Source organism: Natrix helvetica (assembly GCF_964273705.1).
Source record: "Natrix helvetica genome assembly, chromosome: 3".
Classification (NCBI taxonomy): Eukaryota; Metazoa; Chordata; class Lepidosauria; order Squamata; family Natricidae; genus Natrix; species Natrix helvetica.
The window spans coordinates 90,748,963-90,773,215 of NC_138549.1; the positions used below are offsets into that span (position 1 = coordinate 90,748,963).

The window sequence follows — 24,253 nt, forward strand, 5'->3', positions numbered from 1 at the left end:
CCTGGATGACATTCTCTTGTCCAGGTTGCCTCTTCAAGCAAGAAGGGATCTAACCCAAACCATCCAGGCTCTGTGGGATCATGGGTTTGGGATGAATCTCAAGAAGAGCCACCTCGTCCCCGGGACTTGCATTCTTCATCTTGGAGTCGTTATAGACACCATGGCGGAGAGGGTGTTTCTCTCCCAAGACCGCATTCTCAATCTCAAGGAGATAGTCAGGAGGGTCCTGTGCCTGGAGGCTGTCACTTCTCCATTCGAACCATTAAGGTACACATTGCTGAAATTGCTGTCGCTCAAGACTTTGTTTCTAATGGCTTTTACATCTGCTAGACGTGTTTCAGACTTGGCGGCCCTGTCCGTGAGACATGATCTGTGAATATTCCACAGAGACCGTATAGTATTGCACCTTATCCAACCTTCCTACCCAAAATCAACAGACAATTTCATAGGGGCCAAGAATTGACTTTACCTGATTTTTGTCTGGCCCCTCGTCACGAGCAAGAGCGCAAATGGCACACACTTGATGTACGCCGATCCCTTAAGCTCTATATCAACCACACGGTTTCACTCTGCCATTCAGAAGCTCGCTTTGTCTCTCTTCGCCAGGCATCCTTGGGAAACAAGGCCTCACCGTCAAGTTTGGGGTGGTGGATCAGAGCCTGTATTAAATTGATTTATGAACTTCAGTCCTTACAGGTCCCACAGAACATTACAGCCCACTCTTCCCGGAGTGCGGCAACTACAGCAGCATGGTCCACACAGGCTACCTTGGAAGAAGTTTGCTGGGCAACCACATGGTCGTCTCCCACAGTTTTCATACACTACTACATATTAGACAAGTATGCGTCGGCTGATGCAGCCTTTGGTCGCAGAGTGCTGCAACAAGTACATGTGCCTTAACGTTCTTTACTCTATTGTTCCCACCCTAGTGGACCGCCCATTCTTTGGTACGTCCCAATTTGGCTTCTGTCTCCATGATCATAGGAGAATGGGCATTGGTTCTTACCTGATACGCTCATTCTCTGTGAAGTGGAAACAGCAGCCAGCCCCACCCTAGTGTAAATCACTCTGAACTGAACTTTTTGTGTGGAGCCTAGAGTATACTTTTGGCGGATGTTTTTTTGTTTCACAATTCTCACTTGAGTCTACAGTCTACTTCGTCTAAACTGGGAGGAGTCACCAGGGTTCGATGACATCACAAGTGTAGACTCGGCCCAATTGGTTACTGGACAGAAACCAGTCTAGCTACTGTCTCCACTTCACAGAGAATGAGTGTATCAGGTAAGAACCAACACCCATTCTCCTTTTGTTTTCTAATTTGGGGCAGCCATTTGTTTTAATTGTTTAATTTAATTAATCCTAAATGCCAAATAATATTGATTTAGTTTAATTTTGAGTATCTAGTCACTTTGGGGCTTGGATAATAGAATTCTCTGTTTCACAAGCCTCCTTCATGATGTCCTAATCTTAATTCCACTTGCCTGGTTTTGCCTGTTCAGTCTTGTGTTTGTCTGGGTAGTGCTAGTTTTAAAGGGATATCACCCAGATCTTTTTCTTTAGAAAAGGAAAGCTGAAGATGTGCTTCTGGGAAAGGTTCCCACTATTTTTCTCCCCCTGGTTTGTGAAAATCTGCTTCTAACCAGGATTGCCGAATTTAAATTAAATTATTTTTGTTAAGAAAGAAGGCTGGATAGGAAGCCATATTAGATGGTTCCACTCTAGTAATCATTCACCAAGGATTAGGAGTCCCTGAACTGACCCCATCTTGTTGGATAATAGCATAGATAAATACTGTGCTAGATATTATGCGACCATTGTTCCTAATGTTGCTCATGCTGGCTGGGGAATTCTGTGAACTGTAGTTCACATATCTTAAAATTGCTGAACATGAAAAATACTGTTCTAGGTAAATGTTAAAAGGTAATAGAATCCTCTTCAAAAGGGAAAAAACTTAATAATCCTGAATTTCAGGGTTGGGCACAGCTATAGCTGGTGGCTATTTTTTTCACTGAGACCTTCCAAAAAAGATTGAGGGCCCGTCTGCTGCTTGTGTGTGAAGTCATTCCTAATTCACATCTGGTTTTTAAGCTTTTGATTTTTGCCTACTTCAGCTGCCCCTTCATCCTATAATCATAAATACAGACTTTGAGGAAAGTGCCTGGTTTCAAGCCTGATAATGTCAGATCAATCAGATCTTTTAAAAACAGGAAGAACCACCATTTGGCAACCAATCAAATGTTCGAAGTTGTCCATGTAGTCAGCAGGACGGACAATGAACTTGGGTTAGACTTCACCTTCATATGTACTGGAGGACTGCAGAACTTGCATGTGGTTGCATTGAATTATGCTCATTGCTGAGAAGTTTTTGATTCTAGGACAGTGATGGCTAACCTTTTCCGGACCGAGTGCCCAAAGCGTGCCCAAACCCCCAAAATGCAATGTGTGTATGCCCCCGAACACACGCCCCACCCCCTCATGCATGTATTTGTGGCCTCACCCATGCACAGCAGAGACCCGAAGGCCAGCTGGCCGGCGGGAGGCACACACACATACATGGCGGAGCTGAACTGGGGTGACAGCTCGCATGCCATCAGAGAGGGCGCTGCGTGCCACTTCTGGCACGTGTGCGATAGGTTTGCCATCACGGTTCTAGAATATGTATAGTGTTCCCTAACCCTATTTCAAAAGTTATCATTTCAGCCTGATTTAAAAATCTAAACTTCAGCCTGCAAATTTCTTTAAAATAACCTTCTCTATAAAAAAATTCATAATTTTAAAATGTTTCCCATTCTCTTCAGTGCACCTCAGCATTGCTTTAAAGCATCAACCTATTACTATAGATATCTAACACATTTCTATGTGAACCTATGGTTTTATTTGTGTGTGTATATGTGTAAAAAAAAACCTGATATCTGTTCCATTAGTCTCTAGAACATGAATCTAGTCGCTATTTTTTCTTCTTTCTTCAGAGAGAAAGTCCCCAAGCTAAGGGGAAAAAAATAGCTGATTTGTACCTTCACTGGCGGTTAAATCTGACTGATTCTTTTGATGTCTCTGAACTGATTCACTGATTTGTGCATGTACAACACTCAATGATTTGAAACATCAGTGATCACTCAGAATCAAATCAATAGGCCGAATTGATCTGACTTTTGAAATCAGTTCATTCATTTGAATCAAATTGATTCTCCAGACTGAATTGATAATTCATCTTGCAGCAGACCTTAATTGCATAGGATTACATAGATTTCCTCTCCTTTATTAATTTGGACATTGGTTCTTTTCTAGGGCTCTGCAATCTGATCTCCAAAACGCACTTTACAGCACACTGGAGTGCAAATGTAGCACTTATCTACAACTCCTTAAAGCAGCTGCAACTTTCTCAGGGATATGGTGTTCGTTAATCTGCAACAGAGGCGGGTTGCTCCCGTTTTGGCCCGGATCGAGCGAACCGGTAGTGGTGGCGGTAGGAGGCTCCGCCCACCCGCCTGGACGCTTCTGCACATGCAGAAGAGTCATGCACGAGCACGCACGAGCAAACCAGTAGTAAAAAAAAGGAAACCCACCACTGATCTGCAGTCTCATCCCTTGAATTACTGTACAAAATACTCTTTTCTTTCCTTGCTTTATTTCTCTTGGATGTCTCTATACTTGCTGGATGCTTGCTGTATTCTTTATGTTTTACACCCTATGATTTGTAGTCTAGTAAAGTTCTACCACTACTTTTGCTGCCTAATAAATTCTAACAACTTTGTCAAAGGTCCAGTCCATATCTTCTGAATTGTTATTTCATGTCACTTTGAATCTTTGCCCAACTATAATCCCGGCTCCTTAATTTTCAATCTGTGAGAAATTATTCAAAACATTGTCTTTAGGAATGCCTTTTTAAATACATGTCTATCAAAGTCTCACGTTTTTCTGAAGTATAGCTTTTTATGTTGTGGTTTAGCTGCATGCTATAAAAGACAATGTTTTCATGCATATTCAACAAAACTGCTAACTGAATTTTCTGAACACTTTATCCCAGAATGTAACTTTTATATCCATTTCTTCAGTAGTTTATTTTTTATTGTTTTCTTTGCACTCCACTCTGATACCATCAACTGTTTCCTAGGTCCGTGCTGGTGAACCTATGGCACGTGTGCCAGAGGTGGCATGCAGAGCCCTCTCTGTGGGCACGCGCACTGTCTCCAGCTGCTCTTCTGGTTTCCGGCACACTGCCACACACGAGGACTAGTTGAATGGAGCGCCTGCCAGAAACCTGAAGACCAGCTGGCTGGCGGGTGCCTATGCACTGGCCAACTGGTGCTCGGGTTTCTGGTGCTCCGGCGCATGCTTTGCTGGCTGTTTTCGCTGGTTCTGTTTTCGTTGGCAGAGGGCTGCAGGAGGCTGTCAAAGGCTGAAAATGGGGCATGGGAGAGCTGCAAGTGACCCTCCCGAGCTCCATTTTGCTGATAGAGGCACCGGGGGGCTGGAAGCTTTGCTGTTTCCAAGACGGCCCAGCTGTCCAGATCTAATCACCCCACAGGCTGGATCCATATCCAGAGTTTGACACCTCTGAGTAGAGTATCTTTTACCTATTGTTGGAAACAAAGTTGTTTTGTAGCCATTTAAGGGAAAAGGCAAGTTGATACTGATAAAAAAAATGTTAAATTAGCTACAGTTGCTTCCCATTCGAAGTTTTAGGGTTGGTTATTCCCTGGAATTTGTAGAAGTCAGGTGTTACTTGTTTGAGGAATGACTAAATGATGAACAGAAGGATTTGCGTATTAGTTTTGCCATCTATCTTTGATAAAATTCTGATGCAGACAGCATGAAGCACAAATTATAAAAGTGTTTTTTCTGATATTTTGTTAATATATGGTTTTAGCTGTGCTCAAATAGGTTTGGAGAGGAAATAAATATTTTTTGGGGGGTGGGTGGGTTTCAGAAGCTTCGGCATGATTGTAATGAATTCATTTAATTATTTATGTGAGGTATTAATAGATTGCTTCCTGTGCTGAAGCAACTTGAAATGGTTTGCAATGAAAACAGCAGCAAAATACATTATAAACAATACATTAAAGTAATTTATGGCAATAGCCATTAAAAACAAACAAACCATAAGGTAATGTCAGCCTTATGGGGTAGGCCAGATCAAGAAAAAGAAACAGCTAGGCCAGTGATGGCTAACCTTTTTGTCGCCATGTGCTGAAAGCGTGCAACCACCCTCCACGCGCATCCTGCCACCATGCATTCATACATGACCCTGTGCTCCCCCACCCCATGCATGTGAATGCAACACCCCTGCGCGCTCTCCACCCCCCGTGCATGTGCATGCACCCCTGTTCATGTACGTGCAACCCATTGTGTACCCCCCCTGCACATGCACATGTGACCCCCCGCATGTGCGGCAGAGACCCGAAAACCAGCTGGCTAGTGGGAGGGTGCACGGTAGAGCTGAGCTGGGGTGACGGCTCGTGTGCCCGCAGAGAGGGTTCTGCATGCCACCTGTGGCATACGTGCCATAGGTTCGACATCACGGAGCTAGGCTATCAAGAATGATCTTTATTGTTCAGGTATTATAACATAATCTTCAAAGCAGAGTTTCTCTCTAATCCCAATTTATACCTAACAAAAATAAGGCAGGCTTACTTGAGCTTCTTTTTCACCCTTTCTCTTCCCGGAAGACCGAGTTTATCTTTTTCTGAAATTCCTTCTGTAACGATTGGTTTCTTCTCTCCCCTATTCCTAGAGTAAATCCTACCTTCCATCAAACATAGGGAGATTAAAAATTGTAATAGTATGCTGAAAATGTATTCTTGAGAGTTGAATTTCCCACAACCACCACAAAGAGATTATAATATATACTTCCTAAATTTCGATGGGCAGAGCATTTGAGACCGCCTATAAACAGCTGATAAATGACATCCAGTGGTTCTTGGTTCTTGAATTGTAGCCTCCCTAAGTAATCTAGAGATTGAGCAGAAAACCTCAGACTGAAGTCAATTAGATGGTAGTTAGAGGGTATTCTGGTATGAAGTAGTTTGAGGGTCTTTGTGTTATAATGAAAGCCATGGACCTTGTTCAGTTCCTAACTGGCGCAGATCCCAGTGGGAGGTCAACATTGGCAAAAGGGCAAACAGAGTGTTGCGATACAAGAGTGTGGCTTTAATTGCAACCCTGTCTTCTGTCTTCGTGACTACTTTGACACCCCCCCACACACACATACACACAAACATACATATACATACATGGTCCGTGGATTCCTCTAGCATAGATTGGCTTTTATTGAGGGCCACATCATGATTCTGTTTGACCTTGTGGGGCCAGGTTGGGCATGGCCAGCTTGACGTCACTTGTGTCGGCGGTGCCTATGGTGGCTTGAGCGCTCTGCCAGCAAAAATGGGCCACCCATGGCACTCCTGAGCTCCATTTTCACTTGCAGAGACACCGCAGGCCAGTCCTTTGCTGTTTCCAGGTGGCCAGATCTAAGTATCCCGTGGGCTGGATCCAGTTCCCAGGCCTTGAGTTTGACACCCCTGCTCTAGCAGGCAATCATTCTCATTTGATTAGGCAAAAGTAAACTAAAATCACTGTGGAGTGATTTCTCCAAAAAGCCTAAATTGGGAAACTGCTTAGGGTTTGGGGTTTGTTTTTAGTTTTTAGTACAATGCGCCATATTATATGCTGGAGGTTACATCAGACTGAATCATCTTTGATCCCCAGTCTCAACTCTCAGTTAAAATATTTGGGTATTTCCGCTCTTTTAATGCCCCCTTCAAAGATAATTGGTCAAAAGTGTTCTACCACTTTTTTCAAAGGGAATCGACAGAAAGAATAGATTTTCTTGATAATCCCTTTAAAATTAAAATTCAACACAGATACATTATGGTTCAAGGGCATTAAGGCCTTATTGAACCCATTTAAAGCTGAGAGATAGAAAGAACAGCTGCAATGACATAGCTAACTTCCTTCAGAAAACTTACATATTGCCACCATTGATGAAAGAAATCCCAGAAGGTCAGAGGTCACTTTAGTTCTGATAATATCACAATTTTTATGTGAATGTTTTGTGATTTAGACCAGGCTTTCCAAAAATTCCAATAGCTGAGGCACACTCTTTAAAGTTAAAAATCTGACACAGATTGAACGTTCACTTCCAAAAATACTAGAATATGGTATCTCTTCCTAACAGTAATGCCTCGTAAATGTTTCTGGTTTCCCTGTTTATCAGGGACAGTTTGCCTTTGGTGAATTGTCATTTTGCTGGCCTGATAAATCCATGTATCTGCTTGTCTTCATGTATAGCTTCTGTGCGGTGCTCAAAATGCTACTAGGTTAAATGGTGCGAATAACTTGCTTTCTTTGTCTTTTTTTCTTAGGTTTCAGCCTGAAGGCTATCCCACGTTAAATCCCTGAGTTGTAGATGGAATTGTCTTTTCTCTAGCGGAAATCTATGTAAAGGTGCACACAGAGATATAGTACTGTTTGCTGGTTCACACTCTGCAGCTGTGGTGATTTGTTTTGAACTGTTGATGGCAGGCTTTACAAAAATTCTGTTTTTCTCTTATTTATTTTTTACTGAAAAAAAATCTTATCAGCTTTCATTGCAAAGCACTATAATTGGACAGTAAATGAATGAAGTGTATACTGAGTGAGAGAAGGCATTTGACAGTGATGGAATGGTAGGGGTGTCTCAGATAATCTTTGATGTTCCACTAGACCAGGGGTGTCCAAACTTGGGAACTTTAAGACTTGTGGACTTCAACTCCCAGAATTCCCCAGCCAGCATGGCTGGCTGGGGAATTCTGGGAGTTGAAGTCCACAAGTCTTAAAGTTCCCAAGTTTGGACACCCCTGCACTAGACAATTTAGAGATGTCCTCCGGTTACATCCATAACATTTAGAGGCTGGTTACTTCTACTGAACCTCTGCTTATGTGTAGGTAATCCTTACTATATGCTGGGCATGGAAATTCACCAGTTCTCTGTCAATACTGCTGAGAAGGAGATTTTCCTAGCAACTCTTTAGATGAGCCTTTAATTATTTCATTAGCATACTTCTCAAGGTGTGTAGTTACTCCCCGGATTGTTAATGGTGAGTCTTTGTGCATAATTGGGGGTGATTGCCTTACAGAGTGCACTGCAACTTATATAAAGCTCTCTTCCAAAGGTTCATCAATTTTGCATACCCGTGTGTTGGCTTTTCTCGTGGCGAGAAAAAAAAAGTCAGCTTTCTCAATTTTGGCTAAGACTAAAAATTACATTAGGGAAACACATTTGTGTGAGACTGTAGAATGAGATCATCCTAATTAGTGTAAATGGGACATTATTGGGTTGTGGGAAGTGACTTCAGTTGTCGGAACAAAGTGGTTTAGGCCGTGCAGGTAATATGGTTCTCTTTAATAAAGTGAAGAAACCTTTCTCTTTGAAGAGATGCTTGTGGTCATTGTAAAGTCTTGTCTGTCATTTTCCATAATGCAGACGCTTCTTTTACCCTACTGTTGTAGGTTGTTGCAGGAGGCCTTGAAATGAAACAGCAATACCAATTTACTTTGCTTTTTAAAATGAGAGAGTGTTGCTTTCCAGAACAGTTTGGAAGAATTTTTCTTTTTTCTTTTTTGCACAAGCATCATCAACACTCATTCTTGTATTCGCAGAGGCATAATATACATGTAGGCAATTATAAATATATGCAGTTTCATCCTCTAGAGTAGACTAAGGTTTGTTTTCACACAAGAAGGAAAACGTCCTTTGAGTTTGCTTTAAGTTTGTGCAAAACTCACCATTCCAGGGATGGAACTTTCTAAGGAACAACAAACTATTCTATTTTTCTTCCAGATGACATTGATTATGATGCTAGTTTTCTAGAGGTAAATCTGGAAGAAGTAGTTCCTGATGTTCCACATTTGGTCTGAATATCAAACCTCTTTCTGTTTTGGAAGACTACTTTCAGAAAAGTACAGAATTAGGTCCATAACGGCTGCATTCGGTGTCTTCCAGATTACAAAATAAAAAGCACCTGGTTTTATGTATCATCCTGACTGTTGAACTTTGCACACCAAAGTCAAGAAAGTAAAGTAGGGATGTGTTAAGGTGGTGGATTTATTGTTGTCTAGCATTGGTTCTCAAAAGCACTGGCAGAAATGATCATGCTTGATAGCCACAGAGATCTGGCTGACAGGTGAGAAGGAGAAGATCAAATATCTTGCTTGGAAACAATAGGCTGTAGATAGGAACATTTCTGAGGGAAAGAGAATATCCTGCATGTTGTGTTGTAAAACTGTGTTGCAAGGTTTACAGTATTGTACATTTGTGTGACAGGCAAAGGTTGCTGTAGAGAGGGTGTGCTAGAGCTGGAAGAACGAATGTGAACCCTGTGGAAGTCTCTTACTCATTAATCCATATTCCACCAAAGAAAGAGTGTCAAGCCCTTTGTTCAGGAAAAAGCCAGAATGAGGACTGGCTTTAATGAATCAACCTCTTCAATAGCAATTTCAGATATTTACCAGCCAGTGCTTAATATAATTTGCAGCTTACAAGTATATACAGTATATTTTACAGCACACGGTAGGACATGTATATGAATGCCTTAATTGACTAAGTGATGCAATTAACTGATCAATGGCTTAAGTGTATAATAAGTATATATGGTACATTTGGAGCATACGGTGACAGGCATGAATGCTTTAATTGAATAGCTGGTGCAATTAACTGATCAATGGCTTAAGTGCATATTAAGTATAGAGGTGTGTTAATCAAAGAGTCTAATTTTCTGAATTTTCCTGTTCCTCCACTTTCCTAATTCCATTCTTTATACAGCAGCAACCCTTACAATCCACCCATTCAATCAATGTAGGTGGAAAGCAGAGAACAGAGAAGACATTTGTTTGCTTCCAGCTGAACATTAGAAAAGCAGAATGTTGCTGGCCTGTCTTTTTCATTTTACAGGAAAAAAGAGGCAGCTTAACTGTATCGAGTGGAGTAAACCCTCTGAAGAGTACAGAGTTGGTTTTGGGTTTTTTTCCCGTTTCTGGCAGAAGATTGAAATTTTGCAGCCATGCCATTGAATCATTTAGCTAGAACAATAAAGTGGATCACATACACCTTCAATCTATAGACCAGTATAGCATTTCCAGAAAAAAGAGGCAGTATTTGAATCTAATTCGGGGAATCCCTCATGATCAGATGTTTTGATGCTGTGGAATCCTCATAGGTTTGAAACTTTACAATGTGCCTAAGAAGTGTGACTGACAAAAAGAGGAAAACGTATTGCATGTTGGAAAGATTACCTCAATTCATGCTTGATTTTAAGGTCAGTGTGGGATTGACTCGCTCTAGCTTTACAGGTAGTCCCTAATTTATGACATATGACAGCTTCAGAACAAGGGCTTTACAGTGCCTAAAGCAGTGGTCCCTAACCTTCCTGGCTTTGTAGATTGGCGAAGGCAGCAGCAGCAGTGGTAGGAAACAGGATGCTTTGCCCACCATTTGTGCAACCTGCTTCCCATCGGGCTGTGGCCCAGTACCGGGCCGTGGCCCAGGGGTTGTGGACCCTAACCCTAAAGCACCCCCAGCTGTCACAAATGTTCACACCACCCCTCGTCACATGACCACATTTCTTGACAACCAATTTGTATTTTCAACTGGTTGCCAAGTCCCCTGTGATCACATGATTGCCATTTGCAATCTTCTCTGTTGGCTTCCCAAGAAAGTCAGTGGTGAAGCTGGCAGGGAAGGTTGCAAGTGGAGAGGATGGAGGATTTGAGGTCCGTTTCCCCAATGTGCTGAGGGACCTACAACATTTAAGGAATGGAATTCAAATCTGGCAAAATTGTTAGTAAATGCCAACCTTCTGAGGCATTCAGAATGCTGCCTTTCACTAGCATTTGTGGAGGGGCAAATGCCAGAGCCAGCCTTCTGAAATTCTGAGAAGAGAAGAAATTCTCTTCCAGATCTTCACTTACACTAAATTCTGCAAATGTGATGGCATATTTGGGGACGTTATTCATTGAAACGTTTTCCTACAGAAAATCAAACATTTACAAATCTTTTCTTTAAGATACTACAATCTTCTGGAAGAAAGAAGGTTAACTGTCCTTTGGTTCCTCTGCGTAAACACTCACTCCCAATGCAATGAATTGGATTACATTATCTCCTCCCAGCAAAGTCACTTGGACAGGAGATGCTAGGAACTGTAATCCGACACATTAGGATACTTGCCAAAGAAAGTAGTTTAAAACTTCTATTTTACAAATGGTATTTATTTAATGTTAATGAATACTAGAATAATACTTCCAAGATTTTCTTGCAGGACTACTTCAATTTCATATTATTGTGTATGCTATGCTTATTTCTATTAATTATTTCTATGGCATTATAAGGGATGCGGTGGCTCAGTGGCTAAGACACTGAGCTTGTCAATCAGAAAGGTTGGCAGTTTGGTGGTTCAAATCCTTAGTGCCGCATAACGGAGTGGGCTCCCGTTACTTGTCCCAGCTTCTGCCAACCCAAGCAGTTTGAAAGCATGCAAAAATGTAGAAAAATAGGGACCACCTTTGGTGAGAAGGTAACAGCGTTCTGTGCCCCTTTGCCGTTGAGTCATGCTGGCCACATGGCCACGGGGATGTCTTCGGACAGCGCTGGCTCTTCAGCTTTGAAATGGAGATTAGCACCACCCCTTAGCGTCAGGAATGACTTGCACATATGTGCGAGGGGAACCTTTACCTTATATAAATATGTGTGTGTATATGTGTGTGTATCTATATCTATCCATAAATTGTAAGTATGTCCTGCATGTCTCTTAAACCAAATCTCTAAAGTAATTCGGAATGTCATTGGGATTATTCTAATTGTATAAATACCCTTGGTCAGGAGGGCATCCAGACCCAGGAATTTGTTCAGGATTCTACCTTTTTAAAGAAATGACCGAACAATGATAGGGCAACATGTCCTTCAGGAGCATTAACAGCCAAGCAATAGTTCTTTCAAGGCTGGCATGGCCTACTTCTCCACTGGCAAGATGCATAAATCATAAACTGTTAGGGGACTGAGTCATACAGTAGGGAATCCAAAGCTCATAGCCTACGTTTGTGGCACGTTCTACTTTATGTACATGTATGTGTGTCCTTAAATGCATAGAACTGAATAAATATGGCATGAAACAGAATATTGGATAATTTATGTCTTTATAAAATATAATAATTTTCCAATATAAAAATTTCCACCATTGAGATGCAACTTCTCTGTATAATTTTCCTTTCTGTGTGGTCCTTGTGCAGTAATCTACCCAAGCAATTATTATTACAAGGGACGGAGACTGAATGGAAATTAATCTATAGATTAATATAATGAAAACCAAAGTATTTGACCACTGCTGTTATTCCAATGGACCCATATCCCAAAATATGGATAATCAGATGCTTCATGTAGCCCAATCCCCCAGGCAATCCTTTTACCCCTTTTTCTGGATGTCCATCCTAATTTTCTGTTTAAAACTCTGTAAATTAAAGATGGTTTTTATGAAACCATAAACCTATTTAAAAAACAAACAAACAAAAAAGAGGCTACAAATTTTCAGCCTCATTTAGTTTAGTGTCATAGACCTGTATCCTAAAGACCTTCAATGTTTGAACTAATTGTAAAAGAAAATGACCCTCAGTTACAAGAAAAGTAACTTGGCATGATGCAGGCATTGATAATCATGGAAAGTCAACTGTAACCTTAAAGATTTTCCTAAACTTAAATTTTAGATTATTTTGGAAGCCATATTCCTGAGACTTCATAGAGAATATTTTAACATTTAATATTTTGGCATTTGGATGGGGCAATGACTTGAAAGAAATGCTCAATAAGTCAACCTTTTCAATGGACAAGAACAACCCTAATCTGCTACCCTTGGTTTGGAGTCAGTCATGTAACCTTGTATACCCAAAACATAATAAAACTCAAGCATTTTCTAACATCTTTGCAAGAAGAGCACATGTTTCTCTTTCATGGCTACTTGTATATGCAGAATATGTTTTTAACTGAGGGAAAAAGATACTTCCCTTTGAGGTAGACCGGGTCAAGAAACAGGCGTCACGTGCTACTTTAGGCTATAGTAACAGAATTTTGAAAGCCTGACAGCAGGTCTTCATTTTGTCTCACACCAAAGACATTCAAGGTGGGGCAATCTTGAGCTTCTTTCTCACCCTTTCCTATACTAAGTTCATATTTTCTAGGCTAAGGTTGAGTTTTCCTAAAGGGTGCCACATTTTTTTCCAAGGTTATTGCAATATTCCTCTAAAATGCTAATGAGAAAGTGTTTGTGAAGCCCTCTCCTACTATATAGTTCCTTCCCTTTTTCTCAAAGTGAATCTTTTTTATCCTTTGAGAAGGAGGGAATAGCAGCTAATATGTTGCATTTTTGTCACACATTCGCTTAGTCCCTTCAAGGCTTTTAAAGTGGTCTGCTTGAAAATCTCATTTTATTTGCAGAGAAGTTATGAAGAAGCAAGCAATATCCTTGTGTACCAAACCGAACTGCATGGAGGGAGTGGGAGGAGGGTTGAAAGGGGCTTATAATCACAGTCTCTTTCCCCCACCTTCATTTTTCTTAAGAAAGAGAGGAAATTGAGATTGCTTTATAAAATTAAAAATAAAGAGCTTGGCTCCGAGGTGATGGTTCAGTGCAAAACCATACTTACCTGTGCCTCTTCACTTGTTGTTTTCATACTACAGCATTCAACTGTTGCGTTTCCAATCACTCTTGAGAGGTTTTAGTTGGGCCCTAGTACCTCCTGGTTCCTTCTTTGCACTGACATGATTAAATAGTGGAGTGTGCAGAGTACATAATATGTTGGTGCAGAGGGGAGGAGGGAGAATGTGCTTCTTTGTCAAGAGTTCACTGGAAACATCTGTTCAATCACTGAGAGGCCAAAAAGGCAAGAATAATTTGAGGAAGGGGAAAACAAAGCAATCGAGAAGTTAACACAATGCAGCATACTGTTAACCTTTGAAGCACTAGTGAAATGAAGATACCGTTGGCATTAGAAATCAGGCAAAGCAGATGGGGAAAAATGGGACATGTCATTTATCCTTTTATAATAATATGAGATTTTGTGCTGCAAGAAATCTGGAAGATCAGTAGATAGCACCAAAAAAGTTAAGAGTTTTAGGTATATTTTCCGGCTATCTAGGAGAACGTGTGATTTTTACGATCTGGATCTGGTATCTTATTCTTTTCCATAGCACAAGTAAACCATCAACTTTCCTGTTGCAATAGGATAAGCAGATGATCTTAATCATGTCATGAAAAAAGGAAACCCAATTATTGTGTTCAGACATTACCCTTGAGTTATATGGTAACATTGGCTGGTGGAAACAGTTCTGTTGAAGTTCATATAAGGGCGCAGAGATGTCTGCACCTAACCTGGAAATGATCTTAGAAAGTATGCAGCAACACAACGATGTATTGAACATCTGAAGTTGGAAACCACCAATGTGGCTTGTTAAAGAATCCAACTAGGACAAACATGTTTTTAAAGTGTTGCATAAATCTCTGCAGATTGGTATTTTAGTTACCGTATATATGTAAGATGCTGAAAAGGAATTATCTCTGGGTTTTCTCTTGAATTTCTGGATTAGCAAAATTAGTTCTACAGATGCTAAAATGGGGTGAAATTACTTAGTAATCATTCTCTGGGCACTTATCAGCTGTCAATGTGCACCTAGCTTAAAAGTAAGCTTCAGAGTTGCATTCAAAGTCATGCTTTTGTAGTTTGTTGTACATTCTGAACACAAGAACTCTCTGTAAACAGGAAGCATATTATTCTTTGGAATAGACTGAAAAATCTGCAGTGAAGATTGCTGGCTTTATTTTAGCCTGAAGTTTGCATGATAACAAGCCCTATGTAAGCACCAGAGAAGAAGTATAATGAAATGTGACTGGAACAACATTTTTAACTTTGAAAATGTTTTGATTTGTCAGGCTATCCCATATATCATCATATTGTTGGGTGAAAGATTCAGCTATAACAGTTTCATTATAGATAACCAGCTAGGACTTTGAAGTAGATTGGTGATACCTCACTGACATGTAGACAATTCCATTTAAAGTAGATCTTGTCCAGGAAAGGAAATGCCAAGAGGCACTGCTTCTTTGTTATGGCTCCAGTTCTATGAAAAAGAAATTAGACGTGACCCATTAATGCTACTTTCCAAAACTGATTAAACCCAGCTATTTGCCTGGTGGATAAGAGGACTCCATCTGCTGGTTATGTTATGCTATCTTGTTATTTTATAAATGCCTTTATTCATTAAATTAAATTTTAATTTAATTTCAATTGAGTAAATTATTAAATTCTTAATGTACATTTGTAAAATGTATCAATAATGTTGTGTAGGTGTGTGATATAAATCACTGGGGGTGTTTTGTAAAACACTGCAATATATGATAGTAAATGCTTAAATAAAACTTGAAAAAAATGTTAATGGGAAATATATCATTTCTGTAGCCTCCTATCCTGATACTTTGATCTCAGGGTATGTTCAAGAGCCATGTTGGAACAAGATAGCAAAATAGGCAAGATAAAATAATTGCAGAACTATAATCCAGACGTTTATCAGGCAGGTCATTATGGCAAATGTTTGCGGTGAACAGAATATGGTATACATTTATTTGAGGTTGATTTCAGAATCCTTATTATCCATTTCAGTGCTCAACCACCCAACTTTGTGGATAGTTATTTGTAAGACATGTCTGAATTCCCATTCTATAATATATTAGCCATTCTTCTAAGAGTAATATTTTAAGAATTCGTCAATTTTTAATGCTTATCTGTTTCTTCACCCTAATCCCCCCCCCAATTCTGCTATTAAAATTGTTAAGAAGAATTTATTCAATCATTGTATAGCTAAACGCAGAATTGACTTCTCTGTATAAAATTCAAGCTAAATTTATTGGCATATGGTTTAATTCAGAAATAATGTTAATAAATACTGGGTGAGGATTTTTCTTTTTTAAAAAAATAATCTTGTAGTGTTTTAGATGGAATATTAGATGCCAAATCTAAAAGTGGTTGTAAGAGTATCCAATTTGATTTGCCTTCCATTCAGCTCCACTTGAAAATATATAATCAGTTAAGCATTGGTTAATAAGGATGAGACTTAGTAAATTCTAAGACAGTCATCTTCAAAGTCTTTAATTGCAATAATATATGCAATGTGGCATCCAAACTTTATTGGGGTTCTCTTAAAGGCACTTTATTAATCCTAATATATTCCCTGTTTCATGAAACCTAAATTCTAATTGCATCTTGATAAAACAAGTTAGATGATACTCTAGAAACTACTAGTAATAAAATAGAGACTAAGAGATAGGCATGTAACAGTAATCTGCAATGCATTTTTAGATAGTCTCAATGGCTGCCAAAATGTATTCCGTAGAGGCACAAATTAGGGGCACAGCAGAGGTGGTATTCAACAGGTTCTGACCAGTTCTGGAGAACCGGTAGCAGAAATTTTGAGTAGTTCAGAGAACCGGTAAATACCACCTCTGACTGGCCCCACCCCCATCTATTTTCTGCCTCCCGAGTCCCAACAGATCGGGAGGAAATGGGGATTTGCAGTAACCTTCCCCTGGAGTGGGGAGGGAATTGAGATTTTACAGTATCCTTCCCTGCCATGCCCACCAAGCTATGCTCACCCACCAAGCCACGCCCACAGAACCGGTAGTAAAGAAAATTGAATGCCACCACTGGGGCACTGAACATATTTGTGTCGTGTTTGGGGTAGGTTGTTCAAAAAAACGATCAAAGAAGAAAATATTTTAGACAAATGCATTGAAAACCAGAGTATCTATTTTGGAAAGCTAAATTCAAAGATTTGAATGTCAAACCAAAGTGAAGGTATCTCTCTTTTTTTTTTTTTTGTTCACATTTTTATTGGTTTTTAAAAAAAATTTCAAGGAAAGGGTTACAGGGTTATAAAAACATTTTGGCAGCTACATCGTGCCGGGGGGGGGAAGAAGCCCCCCCAGGTCTTGCAACTTCTACAAACAATGATAAAAAAAATCAACAATTACCTAAGTATTAGCAGTTTTAAATTTAACACAAAAACATCAGTATGTTTCAATCATTTGTTTTGTATCACTTCCATGAAAGTACATTGTAGCAACAATTGCAATAGTGTTCCAAGTCACTTTTGTGATCTGAGTCTTCTAACTGTTGCATCCTCTCTCCCATCCACCGGCTGGGCCTCAGCCCCTCCCTCCTTTGTTTCTTGTGTAACATCCCCATTTCACCTAAAAGAGCACTGTGTTTTTTTAGCAAAAGCCTCTGCTTCCACTGGTGTGTGAATTCTGATTCTGCTGCCCTCCCAAAAAATCAACATGCCTTCTGGAAATAGCCATTTAAACCAGACCCCATTATTATTATTATTATTGCTAAGAAGGAATATTTCCTTCTATTATCTCCTACTTTCTTTGGGATCTGTTTAAGAATGGCTATTTCTTTATCTTTATATTTTAATGGTCCTCCCCTTTGAGCTCCTAGAACATCTCATCTCTTGTAGTTTTTCTAAGAAATTTGATATGAACTTCCCTTGGAACGTTATGTGTTCTTGCATAGGCTGAATTAACCCTATAGGTCAGATCAATGTCCCACCAAAGCTGTTGTTTATCTCTATTAATATATTCTGCTAGTAATGTGGTCATAATCTCCCTGAGATCTTCATTCTCAACTTCTGGCAAGTTTTGGAACCTAAGAAAAAAAGACATCCTTTCAAATTCCATTTTTAACATCTGATTCCCAAATTCTGCATTCCCCTTCTGGATTGTCTTCATCTCATCTTTAATCCCAACCGCCCCCTCCTCCAGCACACCAATCCTCTGTTCATTCTGTGTGGTTTGCTGGTTCGTCTCTCTGAGCTGTTCATTTAAGTCCTGCAGTTGTTTTCTAATTTTGTCCTGTCCCTTTAAAAGGATTTGAAGCATCTGTTGAATAGACAGGTCTTTTGCACTCTCTTCAGAGTCTTTCGGTTGTGAAAAAGATCCTAATTGTGACTGGTGTACAGGACTGGATGTGGAAGATGTTGGGGCCGACAAGGCCTTACCAGGTGGCAGTTTCTTTGGACCCATCATGAGGCTCAGATATAATTGTTATTCTGTACAAAGAGATGGTGTCTGTGGGAGAGCACAGCCGGCAGGGATCACCAAACAAACAAGTCCAAAGGAGAATAAGTCCTCTAGCAGAAAAGCTAAAGCAAATAGGTGGGTCAAAATATTCCAAATCCAAGGGAATAACGTGTCTGAGGAGGTTCCTGGAAGTCTCTGGGGTGGAAGTTAGTTGAAAGCCATAAAGTTTTCCAAAGGAGGAGTCTCATTCATAGAAGAAGGAGGAAGTTGGCCATCTTGGCTCAGCCAGTATAGGTGATCAGGAAACAACAAAGTCCAAGTTTCATAAGTAATTTAAAAAAGAATCAGTTCAACCATCCTTTCTCTCGCAATTGTAGCCCAAAAAAAGATTTTTTCCCCCATTATTTAAGGGAAGTGAAAGTGGTTTTCAAACTTTCTCTCTCCCCCATAAAAGGGAGAGATTTTTCAAGCGACGCTTTTCCGAGGGGGGTGGAATTCCCCCCCCCTCCAATCTAAACTCCTCCAAAAGTTGAAACAAGCAAGGCAGGAAAACTGCAAAACAGTCAGAAGTGTAAAGATAGTAAAAGACCTGAGGAGACCCCTCGGCTCACCACTCTTCAACTGCTTCGTTCCAATTGATTATTTCTTCCATGCTGCACCTGGAGAAGCGCGCGGTGGCATTCCGTGCGCTCCCCATGCTCCCCAGCTCCTGGGGCAAAGCTGGAGACCCCCCCGCGGCCACCGCCGTTCCAGGGGGTCCCAGCAAGCCGCTCCTAAGGCAGGGTGCCCCTCCAAGGCACCCTGTGCTCCCCCTAGACTTTAGGGGAGCCCACCGGAGCAGCGAGTAGGCAGACACGGACGTCTGTCTCCTTCGGCTGCCGGAAGTCATCTCCGAAGTGAAGGTATCTCTTGAAGTGAGCTTGGTAACTTCATGGACATGCCTGTGTAATTTTTTTTTTGTTTTTTGTTTGCTTTTATTATGGTTTACCATCGCTTCCTTCTCGAATATTTTTGCCTTTCCACTCTCATCCACTGTCTTGTTTTTTTTCTTGTGAGTTACTCATCCAAGCACACCAAACACAAACCTGTCCATCTACTGATTAAAAAATAAAGCCACAGAACAGAAAAATATATCAATAGTGGGTCAATGGCATGCTCTACACAACTTTATCAGTGGCATAATCTGGACGATGAGTGAATAATACAAATCAGCGCCATTGCGCTTGGTGCTCCAACATCTGGCATTGAAACATAAATCTAAGGCTTAACCACACCTCATGGTCACTTAGTCCCCATTTTTTAAAGGGAAATAATGGATAACATTACTCCTTATTCACTTTATTTCATTGCAAAGGCAACTTCAATGTGTGTTTTTCTGCTGTAGTTTTAAAATATTTGGTTGGGTTGTTTTACTTCCTTATAAATTAAGCTTAGAGGTTTATTGAGGAAGAAATGTCCCCTCAATTCATTTTAAAAGCATTTCCTGAAGATGCTTTGATCCCTTGCTATAATGATATACCAATAGCACAGTGGTTAGAGTGCTTGTTTTGCATGCAGGATATCCCTGCTTGGAACTCAACAAAAATAGGTTGAGTTCTTTTATTATATGTTTTCCCCCCCAGGCCTCATTTTTCCTCACCTTTTTTTTTTAAATAAGTCATTTTGTTTGTTTCTGCAGTCACTTGAGATAATAGGAGACAGTTTTGAAGGTATATTCATATTTCATAGGAACAAATATCACCCAGGTTTTAGCGATTATATTGCCATGGTTAGTGGTAATATTAGAAAATATTTTAAAAATAGAAAATATTTTAAAATATTTCTAATCATCCAATAATGAATTTGTGGATGGGCATTATTTCCTATTTTCTTTAAAACAATTTAACTTTTTTCCCCTTGAATCCCATCAGCTGGGCATACTCTTTGAATTACATGGTTGAAAAGATCTACTTTGGTTCATATCACTTCTATAAAGACTGCATCAAAAAAGATTTTCTGTTTCCTAAACACCGTTTTATGAAGATTTTGGATATGTGCATTCCCTTAAAAATCACATATTGTGTGTGCAGGTTTTTTATGAACCAACTAATTCTAGTGCATAAGTCTATTCTATTCTAAAGTCAAAGACTAACTGCATTCCAATCCATTGATTAGTCTCAACTAGGCAAATTAGATTGTTGATAGTCTATAAAAATATGGATTAATACAATTCTTTATTGCAGTTATTAGCTGGTAATAGATTGGTTGTTCTTAACTGGTTGAGTTGATCAACCTGAAATGTGTGTTTCACTTCTTAAAAATAAAAAATAAAAATCTGAAAGAACAAGAGAGCAAGAGTTTCATTATTTAATTCTTGAAGTGTTTGTGTGTATGTATTTATACTCTAAGAAAACTACCAAATTGGAAGTTCAGGTAAAAAGTACTGCATCCTGAGGCTATTTTAATTTACATACCCAGTCCTTACTCAGCAGAATATTATAAAAAATGAAACTAGAGTTGGGTCACATTTTGCTGTTTTTGAACAATTTGTCAAATATATTAAACCCTAGTATGCTTTCTGTATCAGACACTTGGTATTATTCTTTTTCTACTGCATTACTGAAAACATGCATTTGACTTGCAAGTGAAATAGCAATCAACGTGCATGACAATCTTGTTTTCTCAATACAAATATAGGAATGAATGGATTATTATTTTCTTCTGTCACTTTGTAAATGTCAGATTGTGTTTTTTGTATAAATCATCTTGTTAGACCACATCCATTACATGTACAATTCACTTTTCCTATGATAGCCAGCAAGTTTCTGTGGAAAACTTACAAATATAACAAAAAGAGTGGTCAGTATCGAACAATTAGGTATACTATATACTCCTTGCTACTTACCATAATAAAAATAGCTTGGCTGACCTTTGGTAGACTGTCAGGGTTATTTACAAATTAACATAGACCCTAGTCAGGGAAAACCCTTCTTTATGGCCAATTTAAAGGCTCTCTAGTCTTTATCTAGTCTCTAAATTGGCAGATTTTTATACCAGTGTAACATTTTTTATTTATTTATTATTTATTTCTTAGATTTTTAGACCGCCCCTCTCCCAGAAAGGGACTCGGGGCGGTGTACAGTCAATACAATAAAATCGGTCATAATAATAAAATACATTTAAGATACATTTGGAGGGGGAGATAGGCTGTACTAAGAAATAAATATATTCTAATCCTAAAAACATCACAATTAAAACCCCAAACCCAATTAAAATAGAATAAATCCCCGGGAGGTAAAACTAAGAAAGTGCCAGGCCAGCTGATTGAAATAGGTGAGTCTTTAACTTTTGCCGGAAGGAACGGAGGTCGGTGGTAGTTCGAATGTCTGGGGGGAGGTCATTCCAGAGGGTTGGGCCCATCACAGAGAAGGATCTACTCCTAGGCGTCGCCCGCTGGCATTGCCTAGCAGACGGCACCAGGAGGAGCCCCTCCCTGTGTGAGCGGATAGGTCGCAGGGACGTGTGTGGTAGGATGCGATCCTGCAGATAGCTAGGTCCTATGCCATGGAGCGCTTTAAAGATGGTGATCAATACCTTGAAACGCACCCGAAAGGCCACAGGTAGCCAGTGCAGCTCGCGCAGGAGAGGTGTTACGTGGGAGTAACGTGTACTTCCCATAATAACCCGCGCGGCTGCATTCTGAACTAGCTGCAGTCTCCGGATGCGTCCCAAGGGAAGCCCCATGTAGAGGGCATTGCAGTAGTCCAGGCGAGACGTCACCAGCGCATGAGTGACCGTGCGCAGGGCACTCCGGTCCAGTAGGGGGCGCAATTAGCGCACCAGGCGGACCTGGTGGAACGCCCCCCTTGCCACGGCTGCCACATGGTCCTCCATTGACAGCCGGGCATCGAGGAGGACGCCCAAATTGCGCGCCCGCTCCACAGGGGACAGTTGTTCGCCCCCTATGGCCAGCGATGGAGTCAGCTGGCTGAACCGAGGTGCCGGTACCCACAGCCACTCGGTCTTGGAGGGGTTGAGTTTGAGTCTGTTGTCCCCCATCCAGACCCCGACGCCTTCCAAACACCGGGACAGTGTTTGTTGGGCCCAGTGATGATTCCTGTTCTGCCCAGGTATAGAGCTGGCAAATAAAGATATCCTTATTTCTGATTTATGGAGTACATCAACGCCAGGAATTGTTACGTTCCTCTGGTTTTATAGTCTTCCCAGCTCACCACCAAACATCAGACATGGAGAAACACCTACCAATCAATCCACTTAACATGGGATGGGGGGAATTTTGACAGATGCCTAAACTGATGCCAAACACTCTACATTGCTATAATTATTTCACATGGATTGATCTCCTTTTAGAGAGAGGATCAGCAGTACAGGCAGTGGTTGGTTCCTACTGGTTTGGACCAGTTCGGCCAAACCAGTAGTGGTTTGGCGGCCTGGGTCGCTGGAACTGGCAGTGACCCAGGCCTGCCACACCTCCAAACCAGTTGTCTGGGCAGTGCTGTAGGCGCCGCCAACTTGTTTTTTACTTCTGCGCATGCGCAGAGCAATTTTTATTGCACTGTGCATGCGCACACAGGGCGCGCACACAGGGCGCACCCACAAGTGAACTAGCAGTAGTGACTGCCGGAACTCACCCCTGAGTACAGGTAGCTCTCGACTTACGGCCACAATTGAACCAAAAAATTTTGTTGCTAAGTGAGACATTTGTTAAGTGAGTTTTGCCCAATTTTATGACCTAGGCCCTTGCCACAGTTGTTAAGTGAATCACTGCAGTGATTAAGTTAGTAACATGGTTGTTAAGTGATTCTGACTTACCCCTTGACTTTGCCTGTCAGAAGTTTTCAAAAGCTGATCGCATGACCCTGGGACACTGAAACTGCCATAAATATGAGTCAATGGCTAGCTGTCTGAATTTCGATCATGTGACCATGGGGATGATGCAATGGCCATAAGTGGGAAAAATGGTCATAAGTCACTTTTTTCAGTCACATTGTAACTTTGAACAGTCATTAAATGAACTGTTGTGAATTGAGGACTACCTGGACTTATTATATAAATGCCATATTTTAAGCATTGTTTTGAATATCATTTTTATTTCATTTAAGTACTACAGCTAAGGGATTTCGCATATGCAGTTTCATTGATATTTCAAGAGCAAAGAGAAGGGAAATTTGTCAGAGGATGCACTAATTCCCCTCACCTCCAGAAAATGATAAACCTTGGTGGTTAAGCCTTCATGGTTTTCTAACTGCAACATGGAAAGCATCAGGGTTTAGAATAAAAATGAGATGTCAGCAATGATGGTATAAAAATGGTCACAGCTGTTCTGGGCCATGACTTGTCGAAATTGTCATGAGAGAACCCAAGTATTCAAAAAACGGATTCAATAATTATGGGCCAGTTCTGTCAACCAGCCCTGCGTCTACAGTATGCTGATCGGAATAAAGTAGTCTCACCACTCGATGAATAATGTTTGTACGTCTTGGGTATTTAATAGGTGCACTATTTCTTAATCTGGAACATCGCAGCCTAGTGTCTGAAGGAGAATACAAAGATATTAAAGGCCAGATTAATTGTCTCTTTTCTTATTTCATTATATATCAGTTGGCGAGAATGGCAGTCACCTTCAGTTATGAGATATATGAATGAGTTGCTTTGCTGCTTCTTTCATATGAATAAGAAAATAGTCTAGACCAGGGGTTTCATTAAGGGCCGCCTACAGGTTGTGTTTGACCTTGGGGGGGCTGGGGAGCGCGTGGCCAGGGTGAGCATGGCCAGCTCAAAGTCACTCGTGTCAGGGGCGCCTATGGTGACCTGAGCGCTCTGCCAGCAAAAATGGGCTCCCAAGCTCCGTTTTCACCTGCGACAGCCTCCTGCAACCCTCTGCTAGCGAAAACAGAGCTTGGGAGGGCTGCCCGTGGCCCTTGCGAGCTATATTTTCACTGGCAGAGGCATTGTGGGCCAATCCTTTGCTGTTTCCAGGATAGCCCCATGGGCCAGATCTAAGCACTCTGCAGACCAGATCCGGCCCCCGGGCCTTGAGTTTGACACCCCTGGTCTAGACACTGCAGTTAACCATATCTTCCCTCTATGTTTAGCTTACTTGGAAACTATTTATCAATGTTCCCTGGTTGGATGTAGTTGGATGTAAAAACGTTGTT

The 24,253-nt window shown here is 40.7% G+C and overlaps 1 protein-coding gene across 3 annotated transcripts in view; it reads left to right on the forward strand.

Annotated features, from left to right (window-relative positions):
- Positions 1–24,253, forward strand: part of LOC309388724 (uncharacterized protein) — a 310,737-nt gene that overhangs the window by 12,999 nt on the left and 273,485 nt on the right. The window lies entirely within an intron of this gene.